This window comes from Anomaloglossus baeobatrachus, chromosome 9, assembly GCF_048569485.1.
Source record: "Anomaloglossus baeobatrachus isolate aAnoBae1 chromosome 9, aAnoBae1.hap1, whole genome shotgun sequence".
Taxonomy (NCBI): domain Eukaryota; kingdom Metazoa; phylum Chordata; class Amphibia; order Anura; family Aromobatidae; genus Anomaloglossus; species Anomaloglossus baeobatrachus.
The window spans coordinates 166,469,800-166,483,343 of NC_134361.1; the positions used below are offsets into that span (position 1 = coordinate 166,469,800).

Consider the following 13,544-nt stretch of genomic DNA (forward strand, 5'->3'; position numbering starts at 1 on the left):
TTCGTGTCCTTTTTATAACATGTGTTTCGACTCCACCATCATCCTCGTGTCTCCTCTTCGAGTTATTCCTCTTTTTATTATATATGTTGGTTTTAATATTTGTATTATTTTATTGCATCCTTCTCTGTTGTTACTACCGTGAGCAATCTTTTGGCTCATTGGTGGTGATCCCAGACTGGTGGTTCCTTTTTTAGAGAACTAATTTTTTCCTCCTTCTTTTTTATATTAGTTATCCACTGGTGCGGTCCGGTCTTGCGACCTGTTCAAATCCTATTCTATGAATTGGATGAAGACATCTGACTTAGTTGCATTGCAGTTTGAAGACCCGGATGAAGATTTTTTTGCTTTTCATTGAGCATATACTGACTTTTATCTTTATGTGTTACATACTATATGTGCTTTACATAGTGATCTTACATCCTGGTGCTTCTAGTTATGGGTGTATTTCCCACTGCCCATTTGAGGGCCTCCCCTTCCAATATGCCCCGGGTTCCCTAAGTGACTTTATCCTCTGTACCTTGGTCACGAAACTATTACTGGGCAATTGCGATACAGTATAGCGGCCTATTTGGCTACCTGCATGTTATCTGATGTAACGTTTTGGCCTTATGCTTCTGCGTGAGACTGTGTGGCTAGGTGCTCTTGCTTTGTTTCCGGGGTTACGCGTCCCCTGGATCAGGCAGGAGCGCCGGCTTCAGAGGTCACGTCGGATGGGGGCGTGTAGCAATGCACGCCCCTTTCCCAGCCTGGCCTTGGGTGGTGGGGCGTGGTAAGGGGGTTGATGCATCCCCTGGACCACGTGGGGCCCTCGGGCTTGGTTGTGTATCATAATGCATAGACGTCACACCATATCCTGGCGGCCATTGGCAGAGGCATCTGCCACCTGACATAACTGCACCGGTAGTATAGGAGAGGCTGAGGCCTCATAACGAATGATGACTTCCGGTGCAATGTATCATGGTGCATAGGCGTCACGCCATATCCTGGTGGCCATTGGCTGAGTCATCTGCCACTCGACACAACTGCACCGGTAGTATAGGAGAGGCTGAAACCTCTAAATGAATGACGACTTCCGGTGCAGCGGACACTAGGGGGATATATCTCCCTTTTATCACTACAACCTCCATGTCTCTGATTCACATTATGTGTCTGAAACTGGTCATTTCCGGGGTTGGCGGCCGGATGTTTCGACCTTTATTATGACTTCCGGTGCGGCAGTTACTAGGGAAATGCGTCCCTGACCACCGCACGGAACCCTTTGTAATGCACTAACCACGTCATTTCCGGCCTCAGCAGGTCTGACTCATATGAGGTTATTATAGGAGGGCTTTTTAAAGGGACCTCTGGTTCTGGGCTCACCACTTAGGCTCCCCACCTTGAAAAAGCTACATTTATCCGCGAAACGCGCGTTGGATGGAGATCCTGGGCGCTCTTTAGGGACTCCACTTGCTAAAGGGACTGTACGTGGGGTGACTGGCACCTCAGGCACACTGAGACTCTCGCTATCCTGCACTTGCACTTTAGGTAAGAGAAGCAAATCTCATTCTGTGCCCTTTTACATGGCTTTTTACTGCCATGTAATCATTAAGTGATTTTACCATTTGTTGGTGCCTGACTTTGTAGCCATCTGTTAGGACCAGGAGGACGGGTAGGCCCAGGAGGTGGATCCACTGGACTGATCACCCCACCGAGGGCAAGGTGCCCGGTAGCCGGAGCACTACGGGTAGCAGGACAGTCCGTTCAGAGGAGTGGAGTGAAGAAGTCCCTGGGACCACGGAGTCTCTGAAGGTAGTCCAGGTGATGGAGCTCAGGTTCGGAGGCCGAGATGATGTCAGGCAGAGTTCGGAACCAGCTGAGCGAGGAGGTCAGTCACCACACGGATCCAGGGATCGGAGACGGTAGGGACTGACGAGATGGCGGACAGTCACCGTTCGGGGTTCTGGAACCGTCAGGACCGGTTGGCGAGACAGGAGCGACTCTACAAGAGAGATAGGTGAGTACGGGACAAAGCACAGGGAGACCTGACTCTTAGCTTAGCAAACACGAAGAACAGGCCCCGCCCACTTGGAAAGGATCCCCCTATATACCCTGTACCTGGATCTTCAATATCCTGTTGGAGGACGCTGGCCCTTTAAAAGAGGGTCAATGACCGCACGCGCGCCCTAATGCGCATGCGCGAGGCCCAGGTGCCAGAAGCCAGAGCAGGAAGCGGTGCACAGGAGGCACGAGTGCCGGGCTGGCTCAGCATCGCAGACGGGCGCCGGGAGCGGTGACCGGGTTGCCTGGAGGACGCAGGTGAGGGAGCATGGAGGCTGTGGAGCGGGGGACCGGGGAGCGTGGCACGGGAGCGGGGAAGCGTGGCACGGGAGCCGGGAAGCATGGCAGGGGAGCTGGGAAGCGTGGCAGGGGAGCCAGGGAGCGTGGCAGGGGAGCCGGGGAGCGTGGCAGGGGAGCCGGGGAGCGTGACAGTACCCCCTCCCCCACGCCCCCCTCCCCGCAACCAGGACAGGAAGGCACGTATCAGAGGAGTACCCACATTCTCCCGGGGTTCCCAGGACCTATCCTCAGGACCATACCCAGCCCAGTCCACCAGGAAGAACTGTCGGCCCCGCACAGTCTTCATGGCCACGATATCCCTTACCGCATAGATGTCATCGTCAGCAATAGGAGGAGGAGCAGAACTGGCAGCAGCGGAGAAGGGGCCAAGGACAACCGGCTTGAGCAGGGAGACGTGGAAGGAGTTGGGTATCCTCATCGTGGCCGGGAGCTGCAGCTTGTAGGAGACCTCATTGATCTTGCCGATGACTTTAAATGGCCCGATGTATCGAGGACCCAGCTTGTATGATGGTAGCTTCAATCGGACATATTTGGAAGCAAGCCAGACCAGATCTCCTGGGAAGAAACACGGAGGATCCAGACGCCTCTTATCCGCGTGTCTCTTCATCCGCAGGGAAGCGCGTCCAAGGGACGTCTTGACAGAGTCCCAAATTGTTGAAAAGTCACGGACTACGGTATCAGCAGCAGGGACATCCGAGGAAGAAGATACAGGTAATGGGACGGAAGGCTGAAGTCCATAAATGACATGGAAGGGAGAGCTGGAGGAGGACTCACTAACGTGATGGTTATGGGAGAATTCAGCCCAGGGAAGGAGCGTGGACCAATCGTCGTGATGGGTGTTAACGTAGTGACGCAAGAAGGAGGTCAGGATCTGATTGACTCGTTCCACTTGGCCATTCGACTGAGGATGGTAGGCTGAAGAAAAGTCCAGAGCCACTCCCAGATGTTTGCAGAGAGCCCTCCAGAAGCACGAGGTAAACTGAGTTGCTCTGTCGGACACAATGTGTGATGGAAAGCCATGCAACCGGAAGATGGGCTGTATATAGGCGTCCGCGAGCTCCTGGGCAGAGGGCAGTCCAGCCATAGGGACGATATGAGCCATCTTGGAGAAACGGTCCACCACGACCCATATGACCGTGTGTCCGGAGGACAAGGGCAAGTCCGTAATAAAGTCCATTGCAATGTGTTGCCACGGAACGGAGGGAATTGGCAGCGGCAGAAGACGACCATATGGCAGGTGTTTGGGCGTCTTGTTCCGGGCACAAGAGGAGCAGGCTGAGACAAAGGACGTGACGTCCGTGCGAAGGGATGGCCACCAATAGTGACGTACAATTGTACTCCATGTTCTCTTCTGACCGGCATGGCCGGCTATTTTCGAGGCATGGCCCCAGTGCAAGACTTTTCGTCTGTCAGTTTCAGAGACATAGGTGTTCCCGGGCGGTATCTGGGCAAGAGTGACAGGAGCCACCGGAATGACTTTACTTGGGCAGATGATGGGTTGGGATGTCTCCTCCTCCTGTTCCATGGGCACGAATGACCTGGACAAGGCATCTGCTCGCACATTCTTATCCGCGGGCCAAAAATGGAGTTGGAAATCGAACCTGGCAAAGAACAAGGACCACCTGGCTTGTCGTGGGTTCAGTCGCTGAGCAGACCGCAGGTATTCCAGGTTCTTGTGGTCCGTGTAAATGATGACGGGGTACACTGCTCCCTCCAGTAGGTAGCGCCATTCTTCCAGAGCCAGCTTGACTGCTAATAGCTCTCGGTCACCGATGGTGTAGTTGCGTTCAGGCGCTGAGAAGCTCTTGGAGAAGAAACCGCAAGTAACCATCTTCCCGGTGGAGGACTTCTGCATGAGCACTGCCCCAGCTCCAGAGGAGGAGGCATCCACCTCCAAGGTGAACTGTCGGTTTAACTCAGGACGGTGGAGCACAGGAGAGGAAGCAAATGCCCGCTTCAGGGAGCCAAACGCGGCGTCTGCCGCCGGTGACCAGTCCTTCGGATTAGCCCCCTTCTTGGTCAAGGCAGAGAGAGGCGCAGTCAGGGCAGAGAAGTGAGGGATGAACTGACGGTAATAGTTCGCAAAGCCAAGAAAACGTTGAATTGCCTTCAGTCCGGAAGGAGGGGGCCAGTTGAGAATGGAAGAGACCTTCTCCGGGTCCATCTGCAGGCCGGTATCGGAGATTACGTAACCCAGGAAGGGAAGAGAAGATTGCTCGAAGATACACTTCTCGTACTTGGCGTACAGGCGATTCTCTCTCAGTCTTTGTAGTACCAGCTGCACGTTCTCTCTGTGGGTCTGGAGGTCCGGACAGAAGACCAGGATGTCATCCAGCTATACCACCACATAGACGTAGAGAAGGTCCCGGAACACGTCGTTCACTAATTCTTGAAAGACTGCCGGTGCGTTACACAGGCCGAAGGGCATCACACAATACTCGTAGTCCCCATCGCGAGTGTTAAATGCAGTCTTCCATTCGTCCCCAGAGCGGATGCGGACCAGGTTGTAGGCACCACGAAGATCCAACTTGGTAAACACACGAGCTCCTCTAAGCCGATCAAACAATTCGGGGATGAGCGGAAGGGGGTATTTATTCTTTACGGTGATTTGGTTCAATCCCCGGTAGTCAATGCAGGGGCGCAGGTCACCCTCTTTCTTCTTAACGAAGAAGAAGCCTGCTCCAGCAGGAGAGGAGGATCTCCAGATAAATCCCCTAGCCAGGTTCTCAGTGATGTAGGCAGACATGGCTCTTGTGTCAGCAGGGGACAAAGGATAAGGACAAAGGACAAAAGACTAAAAAAACAGCAGTGTGGTTCCCGGGAGTAGGTCGATGGCACAGTCGTAAGGACGATGTGGCGGCAGTACCTCTGACTCTTTTTTATCAAAAACGTCTGCGAAGGACCAATAGGCCGAAGGCAGTCCTGGTAGGGACTCTGGAACCGGAGGTCGTCGGATGGGCTGTATGGACTTCAGGCAGTTCTCGTGGCAAGAAGAGCCCCATCGGGTAATTTCGCCAGCACGCCAGCAGACCGACGGTTCGTGTGTCCGTAACCAGGGGAGTCCCAGCAGGACTTGATGAGACATGTGCGGGAGGACGTAGAGAGTGATTTTCTCGGTGTGCAGGGCACCGATACGTAGTTCTACCGGCTTGGTGATCCACGAGATGGTGTCAGAGAGGGGTCTCCCATCTACAGAGGCAATCACGAGGGGTTTGTCAAGTGGAGTAACCGGCACCTGGTACTTGACCACCGTGGCCTGCTGGATGAAATTGCCTGCTGCCCCGGAATCGAGGTACGCCTCTGCCGTGAACCGCGTCTCTCCCGCTGTCACTTGAAGAGTCCACGTAACCGGGTCTGAGAGAGTCCCAGTACCTAGGGTGGCCTCTCCTACCAACCCTCGGCTTTGGAGTTTCCCGGCCTCTCTGGACAGGAACGTAGCAGGTGTGTGCCCTCTCCGCAGTAGAAGCAGAGGCCCTTGGCGAGCCGTTCTGCTCGGCATTGTTTGGACTGCCGCAAACGATCAATCTGCATGGGCTCGTGGACAGAGACGCCAGACGCCACCGACTGAGGTACGACGGGCTTCTGTGGAGGAGAGGAATGTCGTATCGGACGTCTCTCACGGAACACCTCTTTGGATCGTTCCTGAAAACGGAGGTCCACGCGGGAGGCTAGTGCGATCAGGGCATCCAGGGTGGAAGGAACATCGCGGCCGGCCAGCTCGTCCTTAATACGACCGGAGAGTCCTTCCCAGAAGGCGGCGGTTAGGGCCTCATTGTTCCACCCTAATTCTGAGGCCAAGGTGCGGAAGCGGATGGCATATTGACCCACCGTCAAGGTCCCCTGACGTAACCTGAGGAGTGATGAGGCGGACGGGTTTGTCAAAGGTGGTTCTAAAGGCCTGCAGGAATTCCTAGATGTTAGTAGTTATAGGGTCCTCCTTCTCCCACAAGGGGTTCATCCAGGCCAGTGCCTCACCTTCTAGATGGGACATCACAAACGCCACCTTGGCTTGGTCGGAGGCAAACAGATGCGGAAGCAGCTTAAAGTGGAGGGAGCACTGATTCAAGAATCCTCTGCAGGTCTTAGGATCTCCGGCATATCGGGGTGGAGAGGCCAAGCGGAGTTTAGAGGCTTCCGAGGAAGCTGCCACGGGAACTGCGGCCGTGGACTGTGCTGGTGAAGACTGAGATGCCAGGGACGTGGCGGTTGCTTGCAGCGTATTCCGGTGGGTGTCCACCAAGGACATGAAGGCCAGCATGCGGGACTGGGTCTCGCTCTGTCGTCCGAGTTCCTGCTGCACTCCGGCCAGCTGGGACGCTAGTGCTTCGGCGGGATCCATGGCCTGTTCTTACTGTTAGGACCAGAAAGACGGGTAGGCCCAGGAGGTGGATCCACTGGACTGAGCACCCCACCAAGGGCAAGATGCCCGGTAGAGGGAGCACTACGGGTAGCAGGACAGTCCGTTCAGAGGAGTGGAGTGAAGAAGTCCCTGGGACCACGGAGTCTCTGAAGGTAGTCCAGGTGACGGAGCTCAGGTTCGGAGGCCGAGATGATGTCAGGCAGAGTTCGGAACCAGCTGAGCGAGGAGGTCGGTCACCACACGGATCCAGGGATCGGAGACGGTAGGGACTGACGAGATGGCGGACAGTCACCGTTCGGGGTTCTGGAACCGTAAGGACCGGTTGGTGAGACAGGAGCGACTCTACAAGAGAGATAGGTGAGAACGGGACAAACCAAAGGAGGACCTGACTCCTAGCTTAGCAAACACGAAGAACAGGCCCCGCCCACTTGGAAAGGATCCCCCTATATAACCTGTACCTGGATCTTCAATATCCTGTTGGAGGACGCTGGCCCTTTAAAAGAGGGTCAATGACCGCGCGTGCGCCCTAATGCGCATGCACGAGGCCCGGGTGCCAGAAGCCAGAGCAGGAAGCGGTGCACAGGAGGCAGGAGTGCCGGGCTGGCTCAGCATCGCAGACGGGCGCCGGGAGTGGTGACCGGGTTGCCTGGAGGACGCAGGTGAGGGAGCATGGAGGCTGTGGAGCGGGGGACCGGGGAGCGTGGCACGGGAGCGGGGAAGCGTGGCACGGGAGCCGGGAAGCATGGCAGGGGAGCCGGGAAGCGTGGCAGGAGAGCCGGGGAGCGTGGCAGGGGAGCCGGGGAGTGTGGCAGGGGAGCCGGGGAGCGTGACAGTACCCCCTCCCCCACGCCCCCCTCCCCGCAACCGGGACAGGAAGGCACGTATCAGAGGAGTACCCACACCACCATCACAGTCTCTCCCTGCCTCCTGCCGGAGATTCCGTGATGACTCACCTGCACTGCATATCCCACACAGCTCCCATTTCTCATCTTTATTGCTTCCGTTAGTCCTGATTGTATTTCTGGTTAGTCCTTACCTACCCTATATTCCAATATTTATTGGTTAGACTCCTATGTAATATCATGGACTGTAATTTTTTATGATAAAGGGACTATTGTCATTGCATCCCTATTGGTTTGGTAGTATACTCTTCTTTTAATCACTCCTTGTTGTGTTTGTCTTAATAAAGTATGGATATTGCACTTTACTCTTGTTTCTCCTGTGTTTGACTGGAAAGAGACAGGCAGACATGCAGACAGGTACAGAGCCAGGAAGACAGGGAAGGAGACAGCCAGAGAGACAGACAAAGATAGATGGGGAAAGACACAGACCTTGATAGAGACAGATGGGGAAAGAGACAGAGAAATAGAGACAGACAAAGACAGGCAGACAGGGAAAGAGACAGACAGGAAAAGACACAGACAAAGAGACGGGGGAGACAAACGGGGTAAAAGACAGACCTGGGAAAGAGACAGACATGGAAAGAGACAGATGGGCAAAGAAGCAGAGAGATAGAGACAGACAAAGAAAGAGACAGAGACAGGCAGACGAGGAAAGAAGCAGACCTGGAAAGAGACAGACCTGGAAAGAGACAGACCTGGAAAGAGACAGACGAGGAAAGAGACAGACGGGGAAAGAGACAGATCTGGAAAGAGACAGACGGAGCACATTACTTGGCTAATTTAGTTCAATCTGTGTGGAATATGTGTGGTGTTGAAATATATGTTGTGAAGTGCTTCTATTAGCTTAGTTTTTACCTTTTAATAATTACATTTCTATCTATTTGTTTTGTTGTTTGTGTTTGCAGAATACATTTTTGTTAATGCATTCCATTTTGTTAACAGCAGTTATTAACCCGGGTGAAGCCGGGTAGTACAGCTAGTATAATAATAAAATTGTAACCTGTGGAGCTTATTGGACAACGTTTTATGATTAAATAAATAAATGGGGGAAAAAAACAGCGTGGGGTGCCCCTTATTTTTGATAACCAGCAAGGGCAAAGCAGACAGCTGGAGGCTGTTATTATGAGGCTGGAAAGGCCCATGATTATTGGCTCCTTCTTAGACTAAAAATACCAGCCCGCAGCCACTCCAGAAGTGGCACATCACATTAGATGCACCAGTTCTGGCTCTTTGCCTCAGCTCTTCCTGATTACCCTGGTGCGGTACAAGCCAATAACCATGGGCCTTCACAGACTAAAAAAAAATTGCAGCCCGCAGCCACCCCAGAAGAGGCGCATCACATTAGATGCGCCAATTCTAGCGCTTTGCATGGTTCTTCCCTGGCGTGGTGGTAATCAGGGTAATGGCAGTTGGGGTTAATGGCACCTGTGTAGTGTTAGCTGGCATCAAGCCCAGGGATTAGTAATGGAAAAGTATCAGACATCGCCATTACAAACCCAGTAATAAGAAAAGATATACACGTAAAAAATACTTTATTAAAATAAACACTTTCCATCATTCAATACTTCACTAAAGAAAAAAAAACAGCAGGACCACTGTAGTCCAAGGAATCTGCCATATTCCACAAATGGAAGCCTGAAAACATAAACATAGAGAAATAAAAACAAGACACAGTCCTTTGTTCACCAATTTATTAAAATGCAAAGTTCCCACCAAAGTCTGACATAGTCCAGTGCTTCCCAGGACGTTTCTCCACAATAAAAGACTATGGAGGCTCAGAATGAGGCTCAGAATGAGGCTCAGATTGAGACTCCATAGAATTTGAGAAGCAGCCGCTCCCGCCTCTTGCCGCGCACAGCGAAACCCGGCAATTCTGATGAATGGTAATGTCAGGAACGTCACTTATATGCAGTTGTATACCTTCTATGTCCCCCAAAATGTATTCGTGCCCCTTTTCGTGTTCCTACACAATAGCAATGTCCCTTTTTGAACACAGTCAACTTGGAATTGTTTCGCCTTTGTGTTCCTACACAGTAAAAATGCCCTGTGTGTGCCCTACACAATAATAGTTCTTCTCTTAGGGCTGTACAATTATACTACACCCTATGTGCCCCCTTTAGTCCCCAATACTGTTGTAATGTCCCCGAATGTTTACCCACACAATAATAATGGCCCTTTTTTTCAGCCACCATTCATTGGTATTGTTTGCCCTTTGTGCTCCTACAAAGTAAAAATTACCTCTCTGTGCCCCTACACAAATGTAATGTCCCCTTCCATCCCCCAACACAGTAGTAATGTCCCTCTTAGTTTCCCTCTTATACTACAACATCTATCACAGGCAAAAGCTGCCCCCTCACTTCCTCCCAGCATGCTCTGCAGTGTGGATCTAATTTGCATATTGAATTATTGCACCATATCTCTTATTTTTTCCCTAATTAGCTTTTTTACAGTTTGATTTCTTCATTAATAGGATATTACCGAAAATCTTTCAGAATTTACTGTAAAAAAATAAATAAATTAAAAAAATAAATAAAATTATGTCCCTAAGTTAAAATATCCCATTTTTTTAGGCATATATATAGCGGTCAGGTCGGATATCAGTTTGAACTTGCTTTGGCAGCACATACACTTTGCTTTTGGCAGCACATTTACTAAACTTGGTACGATACAAAGAAGATCAGCATAGCCCCTGCGCAAGGATGACACGCAAATTCGTGAAGCGTTCCATATTTTGACGCATTTATTAACGCAAATATATATTTTTTTCGTCAATTTTTGAGGTAAGAACATTTCTGGCCTTGTTAACCCCTTCAAGCCATGGCCATTTTGCTTTATTTACTTTTCGTTTTTCGTCCTCTTCTTCCAAAAGCCCTAACGTATTGATTTTTCCACATGAGGGCCGTGTGTTGTACTTTTGAATGACATCACTCATTTTTTCCATATAATGTACTGGAAAATGGGGGAAAAAAAATCCAAAAGTGTAGAAATTGTAATTAAAAAATGAAATTCCACAATTTAGGGGATTTTTTTTGCTTTTTTCCTGTCACCACGTTTACAATTTGGTAAAAGTGACCCGGCATTATGATGCCTCAGGTCGGTGCGAGTTCGTAGATACAAAACATGTATACTTTTACTTTTATCTAAAGGGTGAAGAAAAAGCAGAAGTTTGTCCAAAAAAAGAATAGCGCCTTGTCGCCATGTTCGGAGACCTGTAGCATTCTCATTGTTCGGGATCTGGGGCTCAGTGACGGCTTTTTTTTTTTGCGTTTTGAGCTGATGTTTTTAATTATACCATATTTGTATATGATGTTTTGATCGCCTGTTATTGCATTTTAGTGCCATGTTGCAATGACCAAAAACCATCATTTTGTCATCTGGAATATTTTTTCTCGTTACACCTTGTACTAATCAGATTAATTGCTTTTATATTTTTATAGCCCAGGCATTTCTGAACTAAGTAATACCAAAAATGTGTATTGTCGCACCCCGGGGCAGCCGAGCTGCTCGGATCCGGGCAATCCGTGGCTCGAGGGGTCCCAGATCCAGGGGCACGTCGATCAGTTTTTAAATAAAATGGGAAACATAATAAAAATAGTCCGACTACGCCACACGCGGTGCGCGGCCAGGGGTGGCATGGCCACCGCTGCCGTGCTTCCCTGGGGGTGATGGATGGGGCAGCGTGGATGGTGAAGCCTTACGCGAGCAGGGCTTTTTTCCAGGGGTAGGTAGGGGTTAATGTGGAGGTGCAATGAAATACCTCAGTCCAGACAGGGGAGTGCAGTTTACTGACAACTCATTCTCCTCCTTGCGACTGCTCACTTTCAGTCTCTCCAGCCCGCTAACTGACTTCTCCCACTCTCCCCAGGCCATCCACTCCTCCCCCAGCTCTGATCTCTCCCTACCCAGTTGTCTGCCTGTTAGCTCACAGTGCCCAGCCCTGTCACCTGGTTCTATGGGAGTCTCCCGCCCTGGTTTTGGAGTGTATGTGTCCTGGTGTGCTGGTATATGTGTACTGACTGGCACAGTTATGTAGGACTCGAGCTGTTACAGTGATGTTACCTTGTTTTGTGACACCTGGTTACCTCAGGGGCGTCTCAATTTTGTTTTGTTTTTTAGTTTTTTAATTGTTTTGCTTTCAATGAGGCAAAAGGGGGGGTGATTTGAGCTTTAGCTTTTATTTTTTCATATTTTACATAATTATTTATGTCTTTAATATTTTTTACTGATTTTACTAGTTGCCCTAGAGGACTTTATGACTGTACACTGCAATGGCTTTTCCTGTTCAAAGCGATGCTGCAGCATCGCTCTGATCAGGAGAAATCCTGGTCTCCTGAGAGTGCTGGCATTCTGTTGACTCTCACAGGAAGTGATTCATGACAGCATCAGGAGTAATAATCTGACCCCGAGCTGTCATGGAAATACAACGGCGCCCCGTGATCGCATCACGGGGCCACTGACGGTGGCGGGAGCAGAGTTTGACAGTGTGATCTAAAGGGTTAACACACGCACGTCAGCTGATCAGATCCGCCGGAGCCCATGGTAACCGCAGTGACACGACCAATGGCGTACTAGTGACGGGGTTAAATAAATAAATAAATTAGTTGATTAAAAAACTGGCATGGGTTCCCTGCTATGTTTGGTAACCAGTCAAGGAAAAGCAGACAGCTAGGGGCTGATAGGCTGGGAAGGTCCATGGTTATTGGCTTGTCCAAGCCTAAAACTAGCAGCCTGCAGCTGCTGCAGAAGTGAAGCATCACACTAGATGCTCTAATTCTGACGCTTTGCCCGCCTCTTCCTGATTGCCATGGTGCAGTGGCAATCGGAGTAATGGTAGCTGGGGTTGATGTCAGCTGTGTAATGTCAGCTGGCAGCAAGCCCATGGGATAGTAATGGAGAGGCGTCTATCAGGCACCCCTATTAATAACCCAGTAATAAAAAAAGACAACATACACAATTTAACAAAATGATTTATTAAAATAAACACTTTCCATTATTCACTACTTTATTAAAACAAACAAAAAAAAAAATAGCAGGACCGCCGTAGTCCAAGAAATCCGCCATAGTCCACAAATGGGAACCTGAGAAAGATAAACAGAGAGAAAATAAAAACAAGAGACTGTCCCCTGTGAGCCACTGTATAGTATTAGTAGCCCCATGTACAAAAGTAATGCTTATCAATGAGCCCCTCTACAGTAGTAATGACCTGATGTACAGTAGTAATGCCCCGTGTGTTCCCCAGTACATGAGTAATGCCTCCTGTACAGTAATAATGCCCTCTGTGAACCCCTGTACAATTATAATGCCCCTGTACAGCAGTAATGTCCCATTGTACAGTAGTAATGCTCTCTGTGAGCTCCTGTACACTAGTAATGCCCCCATGTACAGCAGTAATGCCCTCATTCACAATAGTAATGCCCCCTGTACAACAGTAGTGCCCCCTTGTGCAGTAGTAATGCCCCATGATCAGTAGTAATGCCCACTTGTGACCCCATGTACAGTAGTAATGCCCCCTGTACAGTAGTAATGCCCGCTGTACAGTAGTAATGCCCCCTGCACAGTAGTTATGCCCCCGGAACAGTAGTAATGCCCCCTGTACAGTAGTTATGCCCCCTGTACAGTAGTTATGCCCCCTGCACAGTAGTAATGCCCCCTGTAGAATAGCAATGCCCCCAAGATCAGTAGTTCTGCCCCCTGCACAGTAGTAATGCCCCCTGCACAGTAGTTATGCCCCCTGCACAGTAGTAATGCCCCCTGTACAGTCGTTATTCCCCCTGCACAGTAGCAATGCCCCCTGTACAGTAGTAATGCCCCCTGTACAGTAGTAATGCCCCCTGCACAGTAGTTATGCCCCCGGCACAGTAGTAATGCCCCCTGTACAGTAGTTATGCCCCCTGCACAGTAGCAATGCCCCCTGTACAGTAGTAATGCCCCCTGTACAGTAGTTA

At 50.4% G+C, this 13,544-nt stretch overlaps 1 non-coding gene across 1 annotated transcript; it reads left to right on the forward strand.

Moving 5' to 3' along the window:
* Positions 1–10,229: 10,229 nt before the first annotated feature.
* Positions 10,230–10,333, forward strand: LOC142253806 (U6 spliceosomal RNA). The gene has a single exon (XR_012726839.1). It is a non-coding gene; the product is annotated as a U6 spliceosomal RNA (small nuclear RNA).
* Positions 10,334–13,544: the final 3,211 nt, after the last annotated feature.